At 45.6% G+C, this 15,035-nt stretch overlaps 1 long non-coding RNA gene across 1 annotated transcript; it reads right to left on the bottom strand.

The window, feature by feature from the left end:
• Positions 1–1,050: 1,050 nt before the first annotated feature.
• On the bottom strand, positions 1,051–14,007 carry LOC126934998 (uncharacterized). Its single transcript, XR_007719182.1, has 3 exons — positions 13,367–14,007; positions 12,880–12,962; positions 1,051–1,532 (listed from the first exon to the last, which is right to left on the bottom strand). It is a non-coding gene; the product is annotated as an uncharacterized LOC126934998 (long non-coding RNA).
• Between the last annotated feature and the right edge of the window lie 1,028 nt (positions 14,008–15,035).

Raw genomic sequence — 15,035 nt, 5'->3', positions numbered from 1 at the left:
CAGAAAAGAGAGCAGAGTGGGGTGGAAATGTGAGGGAAATATTAAATGGCATGCTGCCCTGCGTCTCCCCAGTCAGGGGAAATCACAATGGCTCAAAATAGGTCCTGGGTCCTGGTAGAAGTATTTACATCACCTGAATAAGCAAATCAGAGCTGGGGTTGGGGGCAGGGAGATGAGCCCTTGTTACACAGCTACCTGCCTGGCGCGGATGTGGAGATCAGGTGCTGGGGCTGCAGGTACAAGAGGAAGAGGCTGTACTTCCAGCAGACAGTAGAAAACTTGGGCCAGGCTTCCTCCATGAAATTATCTCATTTGACCCTTGACCAAACCCTGGACCGGGGACAGGCATAGGAGGCCGAGTCAGTATCAGGTGGAGAAGATACAATCACACCTTATGTTACCATCTAGTTTGGAGAACAGCCCCAGGAGCCTTTCAGGCTCTAGACCTCAAGATCCTTCTTACCTCTCCGCAGAATCGACTTCTTTCTCTGACAAGGAAGAAAGGCAAGGGGGAGGAGGGAGGCTTTGCTAGTCTCTCCTGATACCTAGAAAATCTTTCTGGAGCCAAAGGGCTCTGAGTTGAGTTTGCAAGAGGGGAGGACAAAGAAGGGAGTGTGTGATGATTTCAAGCATAAAGGGGATGATGTGGGAGAATTTTGGAATTTTTTTAGGGAAGTGGCTGTTCAAGTAAACAACTCTATTGTCCAAGGAGAGAAAAGGCCGGGACTAGTCCATGAGTGAAGAGCACTTTTTGCCCATTATCTTCTGCCCATAAAGGATCCGCTCTTGGAAGCGCCCCCTGGGGCCTTGGAACATGAAGATGGCTCAGATGCCCATAATTCTAGTGAGGCCTCTCCTTGATTGGGATGCAAGGAGCTGAAATTCATTATGTGAATGAGTGAGAGATGGGTGTTTATACTCTGTAAATGAAAGGGAGTGTATGTGTATGGGAGAAATGTGTGTGAGAGAGGGAGTTCAAGTTTACAAAGGCCCTGTGTGTTTGAGCGTTCAAAGAGAGCCTATAATTAAAGAGAAACGCAGACAACCAACAGCAAGGATAAGTCATTTATTTGGGGCAAGCAATTGTTTTACTACACCCAGCAGTTTTAATGGTGGATTGCAAGGTTTCCAACGACATTTTACTTTCATTCTGACCCATGGATTTTGGCAAGGGCTGCAGCATGTCAGTCAAGATGGCAGGCCTGGAGAGAGGAAGCCCCTCCCCACCTATTGCTCCCCCTGTCCCAATCATAGCCCGGCTGTTTTCACCCCTGAGCACAGAAACTGGCCATGTGGATTTGTTCAAAGGGATGAGCATGTATTGCAGGCTTAGTATGTGCTAAACATTGCATCAAGAGTTATATGTGCATTCTCGTATTTAATGCTTGACTGTCCCCTCTTGGAAGTCTGTGGTTCCATCCAGTCACTTTTGCCAGGGAATTGAGGATCTAGGGATATGTTGAGCACTTGAGTAGAGGTGAGACTCAGGATTGGCACTCCACTTCTACCACTGATCTGATTCTCTGACTCGTCTGTCAAAAGAGAAGGGGTTATCCTAGCTCAGAGGTCTTCAGCCAGAGGACTGCATCCGAAATCTGTGGTCTAGATAATACCTAAGATAACAACCCGGTCAAATATTACATGACTGATTGAGGCCTGTGGAAGGGAACATAGCACAGTGATTAAGAGCCCATGGTCAGAGGGCCTTGTGTGCGTGCCTCCACCAGATCTTAGCTGTGCAATCTTGGGTAAATTGCTGTACCTCCCTAAGCCTCACTTTTCTCATTATTAAAATGGGGATATGAATTCTACCCACCTCCTGGACCAAATGAGTTAATATTATACTTCCAAAGTGTTTGGCAATGCTTGGTATATTTTAAAAGTGCCTTAAATATTATCTAATAGTACTGCTAATATTCTTATGTGCTATTATTATTACTACTCCTAGCGCTACCAGTCTCTACTAGGCCCTCCAAGCTGATTGCTGTCATCATCTTCTGAAGTTTTCTGGGGCATGTCCTCTCCCGGTTCTGCTCGGGAATTTCCACATTGGCTCCAAGTCCCACTTCCATAGTAGGACTCCACAACTGCCATGGAGTTCTCACTTCTCCTGCCCTCCGTGATCTTAAGATCCTCGGGAAATAAAAAAGCAACTGCCTGTCAAGGTATGAAAACGAAAAGAAAAAAAAAAAAGCAGCTCTTCCCCCAGAGAACGACTGGGGGCCTGGCCCGTCTGTCAGATCTAAGACCCCCAACTTGGCCTTTCTGTCCGTCACCAACTAGGCTGGCCTCTTCACAGCCTCCAGATCTCAGCCCAAGTACAGCCCCCTTCTTCATCTGAAAGCCTTCATCTGAAAGCCTGGCCCTAGCTAAATTCATTAGCTTGAGTGCTCCTGATCAGAAGCTGTTCTTCCAGCATGCATATTTATGTGAGCCTTTCCTCCCTACAGAATGCCCTCTCAGCCTTATCCATGCCTGTCTATATAACCCTCACCTCCAATAGGAAGCCCCTTGATTTAACTCACACAGCTCTGGTTGCTCTTTTGTTGTTAGTTCCTCTGGCATATATGCATTCCATTTCCAGCACAGGCAGAGTCCATTGCTTGCCCTTTGCTAATCGTGTGTTCATCCCTTTTCCCGAGACTGGGCTGCAGCCACACTTGCCTGGAAACTCATCAAAAGCAGGGCTTCCTTTCCTATTATACCAGTCTCCACGACAGTCCCCAGAGGAGGTGTTAACTTCCTGGTCGAGCCAGCTGGATGCAGCAGGTTCCAGGCAGAAGATCAGCCCAAAAAGGTAACTCACTGAGGCCAGAAGGAGGCAGCTACAAGGATTAGGTTTGGATTTCACTTCTTTTTTTTTTTTTTTTTTTTTTGAGATGGAGTCTTGCTCTGTCACCCAGGCTAGAGTGCAGTGGCATGATCTCGGCTCACTGCAACCTCCGCCTCCCAGGTTCAAGCGATTCTTCTGCCTCAGCCTCTCACGTAGCTGGGATTACAGGTGCCCATCACCACGCCCAGCTAATTTTTGTATTTTTAGTAGAGACGGGGTTTTACCATCTTGGCCAGGCAGGTCTCGAACTCCTAACCTTGTGATCCACCCACCTTGGCCTCCCAAAGTGCTGGGATTACAGGCGTGAGCCATCACGCCCAGCGGATTTCACTTCTTCCAGATCCTGATTATCCACCATCATCTGGACCAAGGATCACTTCTGCCTACCTGTGAAATTGGGCATCCTGGAGGATCTCTTCAAAACAGGTGAAAATTAAGGAGAAAAACGGGGTGGAGGGACAAGCACTATGATCTGGGCAAGATTTTACTGGGCAGGGAAATGACTTAGCAGAGTCTCCCAATTCCCCAGATTAGCTATGCTAAATCATTGGCCTGCCATGTTAGGACCTAAATCGGGTTTTACACAGCAGCATGAAAACAGATGTACAAATTTATCATGTTTTGAGCTTTAGGACTTAATCATTCTTTACTAAAGATCCCTAAAAATCCCAGATGTGTTTAATCTGCTCCTCTTGGAATCTGTGCCACAGAGGTGGGCAAAGCAGCAAAGTATAGAAAGGCACAGGCTTCAAGAAGCCCCCTGGAAGGCCCAGTGAGTGTTAAATGACTGAGTTGCCATCATCCACTGGCTTCCACAACTGCTGGAGCTCTTGGCTGGTCTTATCCCAGATGCAGAGACAGCTGAAGCAGCTGGAGATTCATCTAAGGCCCCATGAATTATAGCCCTGGCCTGGGTTCATTCTTCATTACTCAGAGGAAATATTTAACTCTGTTCTTTCCCTCTCAGCCACCCACTCTGTTTTTGACTCTGGGGCTAAGCGTTTAAGTAGAAGTCTCTCCGGTGCTAACTCCTGTATTTGTTCTCTTGGATGCCAGGAAATTAGAGCAAAGGGTCTTGATTTGGCTTGGACAAACTCAACAAACAATAGTTCCAGGCTGCCTCCTTTCACCCTGAATCCCCCTTAGGCAGTCTTAAGTAACAGCCACCGCCCCCGCTCAAATCTCAGGCTCCCTGATTCAATCATTTATTGTATCGATTTACACACACGCCCCAGTGCAAATTACTCGGGAACTCTTGGCTATTCTGTGCATAGCTGTACCTTTAGCCTTTAGGCTGGTTGAAGGAGAATGCCTAAAATGGAGATGAGATGGATGCTAAATCCTCAACTCCTGTCTAGGGATTTAGAAAGCAATTCGTTTTTCCTGCCAAAAAACTTCTATCTCCTCTACTCTTCCTAGTGTGCCCCTTTTCCCACCACCATCAACAAAGAGTAGCTTCAAGATTGAGCCTGACCTTGAGCCTCAGGCCCCCGCCCCATCTCTAGCAAAGGACCACTCCAGGCTCCTGCATGCCAGATGAGGTCCCAATACGAAATTCATTGCTCTCCCAGGTAGCATGGTTTCTTCCATTAGCTCATCCTCGCTCCTAATAAAAATACTTGACATATACAAAATACCATATGATTGGTAAATAAGTTGATATATATTATTCCATCCTTACAAAAATACTTGGGGAGGGGAGCGATGGGACAGGAGTTCTTAACATCTCCTTTTTGAGTAAGAAGAACTAAGACTCAGAGTTTGAGTGACTCGACAAAGATCGCCTCATCACTGGGCAGCAGATGTGTGACTGAGACACTCCTCCCCTGTTCAATTCCAGCCCTGGTGACTCCTCTGACCTCAGCCGCCTTTCTTCTGGTAAGACCATCCTTTTTCCATTTTCATTTTCCCATTCTGACTCATACCATGGGTGCACCCCAGTATCATACACTTCCAGCCACACTCAGCTCTTCCCCATTTTCCTCCCATACACATACTCCTCACACTCCTCGAACACATGCTCACAAGCTAGTTGAAATAGAATTCATGAGAATCCAATGAGTTGCCTTTAAGCTGAGCCTACTCTGGGTCAACAATTAGCTTAATGACCCTAAAGTGGCTTGGCCCACTGTCTTTGGCGCATCAACAAGAAGCCACAGAAAACACCAATGGAGCATTTTTCCCACTGCATTCATTTTTGCTTTGCTGCCTGTGCACCACGGCATGGATATGGTTTGGATCTGTGTCCCCACCCAAATCTCACATCAAATTGTAATTCCCAATGTTACAGGAGGGGCCTAGCAGGAGGTGATTGAACCATGCGGGCGGATTTCCCACGTGATGCTGATCTTGTGATAGTGAGTGAGTTCCTGTGAGATCTGGTTGTTTAAAAGTGCCTGGCACCTCCCTCTTCTCTCTCTCTTGCTCCTGCTCTGGCCACATGATGTATGTGCTTCCCTTTCACATTCCACCATGAGTGTAAGTTTTCTGAGGCCTCCCCAGAAGTGAAGCAGATGCCAGCATCATACTTCCTGTATGTTCTGTGGAGCCATGAGCCAATTAAACTTCTTTTTCTTTATAAATTACCCAGTCTCAGGTATTTCTTTATAGCAATGAGAGAACAGACTAATACAGACACTAAAGGAACTCAACTCACTGGATATCAACATAGATCACATGGGCTCTAATGCAGCAATCCTTAACCATCTGGGTCCTTGGAGAATGCCATAAACATTGTGAAACCTCATCCCTGAAAAACACCTAGGCACATGTACATATGAAATTCTGCCCACAATTTTGGGAGATTTGCAGCCTCTCAGAATTTTGTTCTTTAACTCCTAGAGGCTTAGAAAGACCTGCCCATCAACAAAAGCCAAAGTTGACAAATGGGATCTAATTAAACTAAAGAGCTTCTGCACAGCAAAAGAAACTACCATCAGAGTGAACAGGCAACCTACAGAATGGGAGAAAATTTTTGCAATCTACTCATATGACAAAGGGCTAATATCCAGAACCTACAAAGAACTCAAACAAATTTACGAGAAAAAAACAAACAACCCCGTCAAAAAGTGGGCAAAGGATATGAACAGACATTTCTCAAAAGAAGACATGCATACATGAAAAACAGACACATGAAAAAATGCTCATCATCACTGGCCATCAGAGAAATGCAAATCAAAACCACAATGAGATACCATCTCACACCAGTTAGAATGGCAATCATTAAAAAGTCAGGAAACAACAGGTGCTGGAGAGGATGTGGAGAAACAGGAACACTTTTACACTGTTGGTGGGATTGTAAACTGGTTCAACCGTTGTGGAAAACAGTATGGCGATTCCTCAAGGATCTAGAACTAGAAATACCATATGACCCAGCCATCCCATTACTGGGTATATACCCAAAGAATTATAAATCATGCTGCTATAAAGACACATGCACACGTATGTTTATTGCAGCACTATTCACAATAGCAAAGACTTGGAATCAACCCAAATGTCCATCAGTGACAGGCTGGATTAAGAAAATGTGGCACATATACACCATGGAATACTATGCAGCCATAAAAAAGGATGAGTTCGTGTCCTTTGTAGGGACATGGATGAAGCTGGAAACCATCATTCTCAGCAAACTATCGCAAGAACAGAAAACCAAACACCACATGTTCTCACTCATAGGTGGGAACTGAACAATGAGATCACGTGGACTCTGGAAGGGGAACATCACACACCGGGTCCTATTATGGGGGGGGGGGAGGGATGGCATTGGGAGTTATACCTGATGTAAATGACAAGTCGATGGGTGCTGACGAGTTGATGGGTGCAGCACACCAACATGGCACAAGTATACGTATGTAACAAATCTGCACGTTGTGCACATGTACCCTACAACTTAAAGTATGATATAAAAAAAAAAAAGAAAGACATGCCCATGCCCAAAGAGGAGGAAAAGTTTCTTCTCCCACTAGAAGTAAGTTGTGAAAATACCTGAAAATCAAAAAGACCATGCCAGGACCTGAGCGTAACACACCAGCCCTTATATGACAGAGAGGTCAAGAGCAAGGATCAGTCTAACTCACTGCCAGAATTGCAGGTCAGCAAGCCAAGGCCCAGTCCCAGCCCTATTTGAGGTTGCTTTATTTTGGGGTGCTAGTTAAATGCTTCCTGGAGTTTTGAATCCCCTACTTACAGAAGAGAAAGAATAGTCTCATTATCATTAGTAATGACACATCGAGCCCACAGAGTGAATAACATTATTTAGGACTCTTGTAATCAGAAAGTATGATACAGTTCCCATTGCAGGAGCCTGCAATTTATTTGATTTGTTCTGCCAAGAAAAACTGAGGGGAGCTGCAGGCTCTTACTTTCTTCATCTAGGTGATTTAGGGGGTAGGCAAGTAGCCCATGGAAACCCAGAGGTAGCAGCCCCTTGTGGTTTACACCCTACTGTCAATTCTCTCCCCCAGCACGCCCCTCTCCCCTGTACCCTCTCCAGTCCCTGTCTGGCCTCCCTGATGCCATGCTTTCTGATGCGCTCTCTAATTCTTCTCACGCATCCTCACTCCCGTCTCTCAAAATTTGCTACCAGTGTCTTCATTTATCCTAAGGTGAAAAAAGCTGATAAAAAGTGCATGCCCAGCAACGGATTTCATGCACTCACCCTGCTCTCATCCACCAGTCTTCTTTCTGAGACCAACAGAGCCAGCATGGGAGGACTTCCATTTAGCAAGTTCTCAACCTCAAATTTTTCATCTGGCATCTCATTTAGAAATGTTGTGTGGGGCCGGGCGCGGTGGCTCACGCCTGTAATCCCAATACTTTGGGAGGCTGAGGCAGCCGGATCACAAGGTCAGGAGATCGAGACCACCCTGGCTAACACGGTGAAACCCCATGTCTACTAAAAATACAAAAAACTAGCCGGGCGAGGTGGCGGGCACCTGTAGTCCCAGCTACTCAGGAGGCTGAGGCAGGAAAATGGCGTGAACCCGGGAGGCGGAGCTTGCAGTGAGCTGAGATCCGGCCACTGCATTCCAGCCTGGGCGACAGAGGGAGACTCCGTCTCAAAAAAAAAAAAAAAAAAAAAAAAAAAACGTCGTGTGGAATGCTTAGCTCATCCGGCCCTCTCTTTTGCTAATGGTCAATGCACATCATCTCACTTCAGATGGAATGTGTTTCACTCTAGAAGTGGGAGGTGAGCAGGCAATGGGAATGAGCATCGTGGACAGTCAATGAGACAGCATGGGCCCAAGAGGCAGGTACGATTTACAGCTGAGCCTCCAGGAACCTGATATGCACGAGGCTTATAGATGTGAGTTTTCTCTGATCCTCAAGGACCTTGGAAATTAAAGGGCAGACAACTCTGGTATTTAACTAAAGAAGAACATAAAACTAGTGTTTGAGCCTGGCCAGTCATAGAAGAAAAGCTGCTTCCGGCTGCCCTGGCTCAGGCCCACCTCCCACCTGCACACAGTTCCCAGAGCAGAGCCTGAGGCGCCCAGCAGACCCTACTGTTCTCCCACCATGGGTTCCCCAATGCTCTACTGAGGAAACAGAAGTCGTCTCCTCCATAAAGGCCTTCCACGTCATGCTTCCCCTCACTCTGTCCTCTCTGCACCTCTGTGCAGCCTCTCTTGTCATCGTTGGGAGCCAAGAGGTGATAGGATCCAGTAATGTCACTTCTTAGCCAAGCTGGCAAGAGCGGCCCAGCAACTTGCCCAATGCTTTCAAGCTGTGGTTGGTGAGACTCCAAAAGTCAAGTCACTCCAAGTGAAGATTCCACCCTCCCTCTCCTTTTCCTCCCTGAACCAGCCAGGAACCTCCTCCTTCACATCGGTACCTCCCACCGTGACATTTTGAATCAGCCAACAGGCCAACTGGAAGACACTTGACCACGGAACCCAACTGGGTAAAAGTCACTGCAATCAGCAAAGGAAAACCAGGAGTGCTTCCTGCTTCTGGGAAGGCCCCAGCTGTGGAGGGAGAGGAGACAGCAAGAAGGGTAACTGACAGGCAGATGTCACCTGTGCTCTAGGAAATGCGGAAAAGAAGAGAAATGGAGGAATGGGGAAAACTTCTGTTTCAGGCTAGGTAAGGACCCTCTGGATATCAAGGTGGCAATGAATGCGTGTGATGAAGCTCAGGCAGTGATGGGGGCCGGAAAGGCAGATTTGGGAGTCAAGTGTGGACATGTGCAGTTGAAGTGGAAGTGAAAGCACATTGCTCGGCCGGATGTGGTGACTCACCCCTATATCCCAGCACTTTGGGAGGCCAAGGCAGGTGGATCACTTGAGGTCAGGGGTCCAAGACCAGCCTGGCCAACATGCTGAAACCCTGTAGCTACTAAAAATACAAAATTTTGCCGGGCGTGGTGGCACAGGCCTGTAGTCCCAGTTACTCAGGAAGCTGAGGCAGGAGAATCGCTTGAACCCGGGAGGCAGAGGTTGCGGTGAGTCAAGATCATGCCACTGCACTTCAGCCTGGCGACGCAGCGAGACTCTGTCAAAAAAAAAAAAGAAAGAAAAGGAAGGAAGGGAGGGAGGGAGGGAGGAAGGGAAGGGAGGGAGGGAGGGAAGGAAGGAAGGAAGGAAGGAAGGAAGGAAGGAAGGGAAGGAAGGAAGGAAGGAAGGAAGGAAGGAAGGAAGGAAGGAAGGAAGGAAGGAAGGAAGGAAGGAAGGAAAGAAAGGGGAAGGGAAGGGAGGAAAGAAAGAGGGGAAGGGAAGGGAGGAAGAAAAGAAGGGAAAGAAAGAAAGAGAGAAAGAGAGAGAGAGGAAGGAAGGAAGGAAGGAAGGAAGGAAGGAAGGAAAGAGAAGAAAGAAAGAAAAGAAAGAAAGAAAAAGAAGAAAGAAAGAAGGAAGGAAAGAAAGAAAGAAAAAGAAAGAAAGAAAGAAAGAAAGAAAGAAAGAAAGAAAGAAAGAAAGAAAGAAAGAAAGAAAGAAAGAAAGAAAGAAAGAAAGAAAGAAAGAAAGAAAGAGAGAGAAAGGAAGAAAGAAAGGCGGGCACATAGCTGTATGAATATTTGTGAAATTTGGGGTTGTCTTTGTTTTCCTCTTTCAAAATTGTACCCAGACTTCTTCCTCCCCCACGCACACACCCAAAGCAATGCACATGTCCACCTACACCTCTTCCCTGCTGTTTTCCCAACTAGGCCAATGGCATCTCTCTTCACCTCAGGCCTCCACTAGGCAGCCTCATCTCTCTCTCCGTGGCCCCCGCGATCCTCCCTGCTGCCACTTCTTAACTCAGGCTCCCGCCACTCCTGAAGTCATGTCCTGACAGGTCTCCATTATCCAATCTCTCCACTAATGCAATCCTGATTCTACATAATTGCTAGAGCTGTCTTTCCAAAGACAAATACGGTCATGTCACTCCCCTGAGTACGAGGCTTCAATGAATCTGCATTGCCCTCTGGGAGAAAGCCCAAGGTCCCCAAGGTGATGAATACACCGCTTCACACACCGGCCCTGCTGACTGTTCCAGCTCCAAGTCCTGCCATGCCTCAGCGGCCCCTTACACCGCAGACTCAGGGAGCTCCTCACTTTCTCAAACATGGCAGACTCTTTAATGTCTTCGTGTGTGTGTGTGTGTGTCTGTGTGTGGGTGTGTCTGTGTGTGTGTGTGTGTGGATTTTCTCCCTCCAATGCCTGGTGAACTCCTACTCATTCATTAAAGTCCAACAAAAATGTCACTCAAATGGAATCCTTCCCAACCTGCTGCCTGCCCCTCAAAACACAACTATCACTACTTTCTCTGGGTTTTCATAATGTATTACTTCCAACAATAGATGTCTACTGAACTACTACTTGTGTACCACGTTTTGTGGCTATAGCTTTATTCTTGTGCTTGCAGCATTACATTATATTTATTTGGCTATTTAACTTTTTCTTTCGCCAGACAGGGAGCTGTCTTGATGAAAGAGGTGATCAGAACACGGGAACTACCTTTTGCATTTCTTTGCCTCTGGTGTGTAGCACCATTTGTGGCATAGAGTAGGTTAATGGAATTACTTACTGAAAGTGAAGATACAGGGAATGGGGAGCTGAGGAAGAAAAGGAGGAAAGAAGAAAATCTGGTAAAGTTCAAGGAGAAGAGAGAAGAGTAGGGTGGGAGCCCAGAGATGGGAGCAAAAGAGGAAAAATGAGAAAGAGGAGAAACAGAAAGGTGTACCACTTCTCCCAGCACCACCAAAATACGTGTGTGTGCACGTGTGTGTAGGTGGGTGGGCAGGTTTGGATGTGAGTTGGTGTCCATACATACACACAAGGCAAGCTGTGAAAAAAAAGCTTTCAACATTTGAAGCTTCAATGCTAATTAAAATGCTTTCCATGTAAGTGCACAAGGCAACATCTATCCCCACCCTCTCCCTCTTTCTCTCCCACCACGTGGCTGCTCTAAACCTCACTCTCTTCCTAAGCCCTCAGGCCTTCTTACTTTCAGCATCATCTTTTGAGGGAATCAGAGGACACCTTCACATGCTTAAAGAGTTTTACACAGGGTAAAACACTCCTTTGTAAGTCACTAAATATGGCTAAATTATAGACATTTTGAATTCCTCCATAATAGAAGGCTGTTTTCGTGAAGAAAAAAAACAAACATCCCAAAAGAAAGCAGTCTGAATGAAGATAACATGGTCCACTGGGTTAGGGAGGATGCTGAACTGTATCAGCACGTCCCACCCCACTCCATGGACCCAGACTGAACTGTCAGCCCTGCCTCCAGACAACCCCGGGACTTGGTCATGTCATGCCCAGATCCTGCTCTTCAGGAGACAGTGGCATTCGATGTGACATAAAGAGAACAGTGGATGAGAACCTACATTCTGGCCCTGAATCTCCTGCCAACCAGCTGTGTGACTTTGGTCAAATGACATTTGACCAAATAGGTCTCAGTTTCCCCATCAGAAAAGCAAGAGGTTAGAGACAGGGATCTCCTAGGTTCCATTCCCCTCTACTGTCTATGTCTCTCTTTAAAGTTCTCTAATGCCAATGAGCATGAGGAGACTCCAGACAGAGCGGCCTGCCAGAGAGAATGTTCTGACAAAAAGAAAGAAATCCTATAACCTCAGGAAGCGGGATCAACAGACAGCTGCACAATTTGCACTGGGAGTAGATATCTAAAAGTCAAAACAAAAACAAAACTCTGTGTTTCTTATCCAGAATCCAAATAATCCTCCATTGCTCAAGACTATTTGAAAATTAGGCCCAGCAAGGTGGCATGTGCCTGCAGTCCCAGCTACTCCCCGTGTCTGTAGGCCGAGGCAGGAGGATCACTTGAGCCCAGGAAGTCAAGACCAGCCAGAGCAACACAGCAAGACCTTTTCTTTAAATCAAGAAAAAATTTTAATATTTTTTTAAATTTTAAAGAATATTTTTAAATTAGAAGGGATGGGTCCTTCAAGGTCCTCTAATCTCCTGCCCAGTCCAGGAATTCTCTTTTATCACCCTGCAGGTGCTCGTGTCGTTGCTTAAACACTTCCAGGAATGGGAACTACCTCTGTGTGCAAAGTTCTGCAGCGATGCGAGCAGGGACGGGTAGCATAGTTACTTAGGGGCCCCAGCATGTGTCACTGGCCCCCAGATTGCTCCCTCATGCTAGAGCCACAGTGTCTGAAATTCTACTATTAGTCGTTTATTTATTTTGTTTCCCTTTCCTCAGGTCTCTTAAAATTCAAACTTTTCTAGTAGTATTTGCTATCAAAACAAAGTGTTCATGACTTATTGGCTTCCCCCCTGTTCATGAGAACAGAAGGTCAGAGGAGAGCCCTAGGTGATTTTAAAAGGAGAGACCCTGAGGATGAGGGGAAAGGTGACAAGATACATTTTAAATATTTTACCACTATTCCACCAGACCAGATGGGAATATATATGATAAGGATAGGATGATGATGACAGAAAAAAAATAAACATGCCTACTGCCTGCCAAGTAGGCTTCTCAGCACTTCAGCTCTGACGCATTGTAAGCACATTTATAAGAACTGGGTAGTTTTTACAAGTCCCTCGTAAAAGGGACTTGTTACAATGGGACTTATATTGGGACTTGTTACAATGACTTACAATAAGCAGCTTATCTGCTCGGAGAAATCACCCCAGATCCTGAAGATCCTGGCTCCTTTCCTGCATTTCTCTTTTCTTTCCTTCTGAAACAAAGATAAATGGGTGTAGTTTTGCAAGTTTGCATAATACATTTACACATATTACATATATATATATACACATACATACACTAAGTAGCTAGTGAGATCCATTGTTCAGGGAGTTTTCAGACCCTCTTCTTATAGGACCTATAAAAGGTAAATATGCCAAGACTCCCACCTGGTGGTTAGAATCAATAGTGAAGATTTGGGAGAAATGTACGTTTGCATTAATTAACTGGGGTGTACAGAAACCAAGCAGTCCTTATAATTAAGGTGGTCCCCGGCCCTGGAGACATCTCAGCTTTGTCAGCTCTCCCAGCCTGTGAAATAATTAGAGACACTGGTGTCATGAAGAGCAGAAATCAAAGTGAAGAAAGAAGAATAGGAAGGAAAGACGCATGACTCACGGTAAACAAAGGAACAGGACAGCGTCTCCTTCAACTGGCTCCGGTGATTGGCTATAAGGAATTGCTGTGTGCTTAGATTTTTTGAACAATGTTGAAGGACTGTTGTTTTAGACTGGCATGACACGGTAGTGATGCCTAATTTTTTAGAAAATTGCGAGACAGAGAGCCAGCGAGCGAGCAAGAGACAGCAAGTTCCAACAGTGCCACCTTCTGGTGGCACATTATGATGTGGTGAGACAGGCATGACCTATGTGTCGGTTCTCACGGTGGCAATTGTTACTGCATATAATACTAAAATGTGCAAGTAACTCTTACTGGCCGGGTACTATAGTAACCACAGATTGTAATCATGGACGCATCACACATGGAATTTGGGCAACCTTTTACAAGTGTCTTGCTAGACTCCTCCACAAGACTGTATCTTGGAGAACAGGGACCGTCTCTTCTGCAACTTTGGGAAACCAGTACTTGGCAGTTAGTCACTAAAAATACAAATGGCAGGAACAGAAAGGGTTGTTTCTGAATTTGTTTCTCGGTGTATTAAAATCAATTAAAATCTTATTAGCAAGCAAGACAATGTCGATATTGCAGTAGAGTTTCTGCTAGATCTGGTTTTCCCTGATATAGATCACAGAATCCGGAGCATGTCCATTGAGGCTGTGAACACCAGATGATGGCAGGAAAAATAATCAGAGTAGCTAGCACTTTACAGGAGATTGAACTTAAAGTGGCCTCAGGGATATGATTTAATGATTTCCAGCCAGGCATGGTGGCTGACTCACATCTGTAATTCTAGCACTTTGGGAGGCCGAGGGCAGGAGTTCAAGACCAGCCTGGTCAACATGGTGAAACCCCATCTCAACCAAAATTACAAAAATTAGCCAGGCATAGTGGTGGGCGCCTATAATCCCAGCTACTCAGGAGGCTGAGGCAGGAGAATTGCTTGAACCTGGGAGGCGGAGATTGCAGTGAGCCAAGACCATGCCACTGCACTCCAGCCTTGGTGACAGAGTAAGACTCTGTCTCAAAAAAAAAAATATATATATATATATATATAAATACTGAAAAACTTTAAAGTTTCCAAAAAGAGAGACTATCTAGGACTAAGAAAGAATTAAGCGCACAGAAATGCTTCCATACATGCAGGTGGCAATCACAGAAACCTGAATGCCAAAGGGAATACAAGGCAACTGTCAGCACAAAAGTGATGCCAAAAATCAGACATTGCCTGCCTGGGATGTGTGCTCAGTGATATGATAGATGAGGACAAGAAAATCCTTTATTACAGGCAATGTGGAGTCACAGCCATTGCACAATAGCCAAACTTACAGAAAATTGACATGAATTGTAGCAAAAATGGTATTACTTTATTTAGAAAGAAAGAACTCTGTTTTTATTTAAGTGCTAGCACAGGCTTTTGAGAGAGGCTGTTTATTCCCTTCTTTGAGATTTTTAAAGCAGTGCCATTCTCCCAAGATCTCCAACAACAGGCCCAGTGAACACCTGGAGTCTCTTCCAGCTTTGTAATGCAATGATTCAATCCTTGGTTCTACTCAAAGGAACACTAATTCAGTGTACCGCAATCTCATCAGAAAACTGTTATATTGAATTCCCAGTTTATGAATTCCACGTTGGTTAAGAATCCTGTCTCTGCTGCTTCTTAGCATAA

The sequence above is a fragment of the Macaca thibetana genome, chromosome 14 (assembly GCF_024542745.1).
Source record: "Macaca thibetana thibetana isolate TM-01 chromosome 14, ASM2454274v1, whole genome shotgun sequence".
Taxonomy (NCBI): domain Eukaryota; kingdom Metazoa; phylum Chordata; class Mammalia; order Primates; family Cercopithecidae; genus Macaca; species Macaca thibetana.
This window is presented reverse-complemented; position numbering and strand designations above follow the sequence as displayed.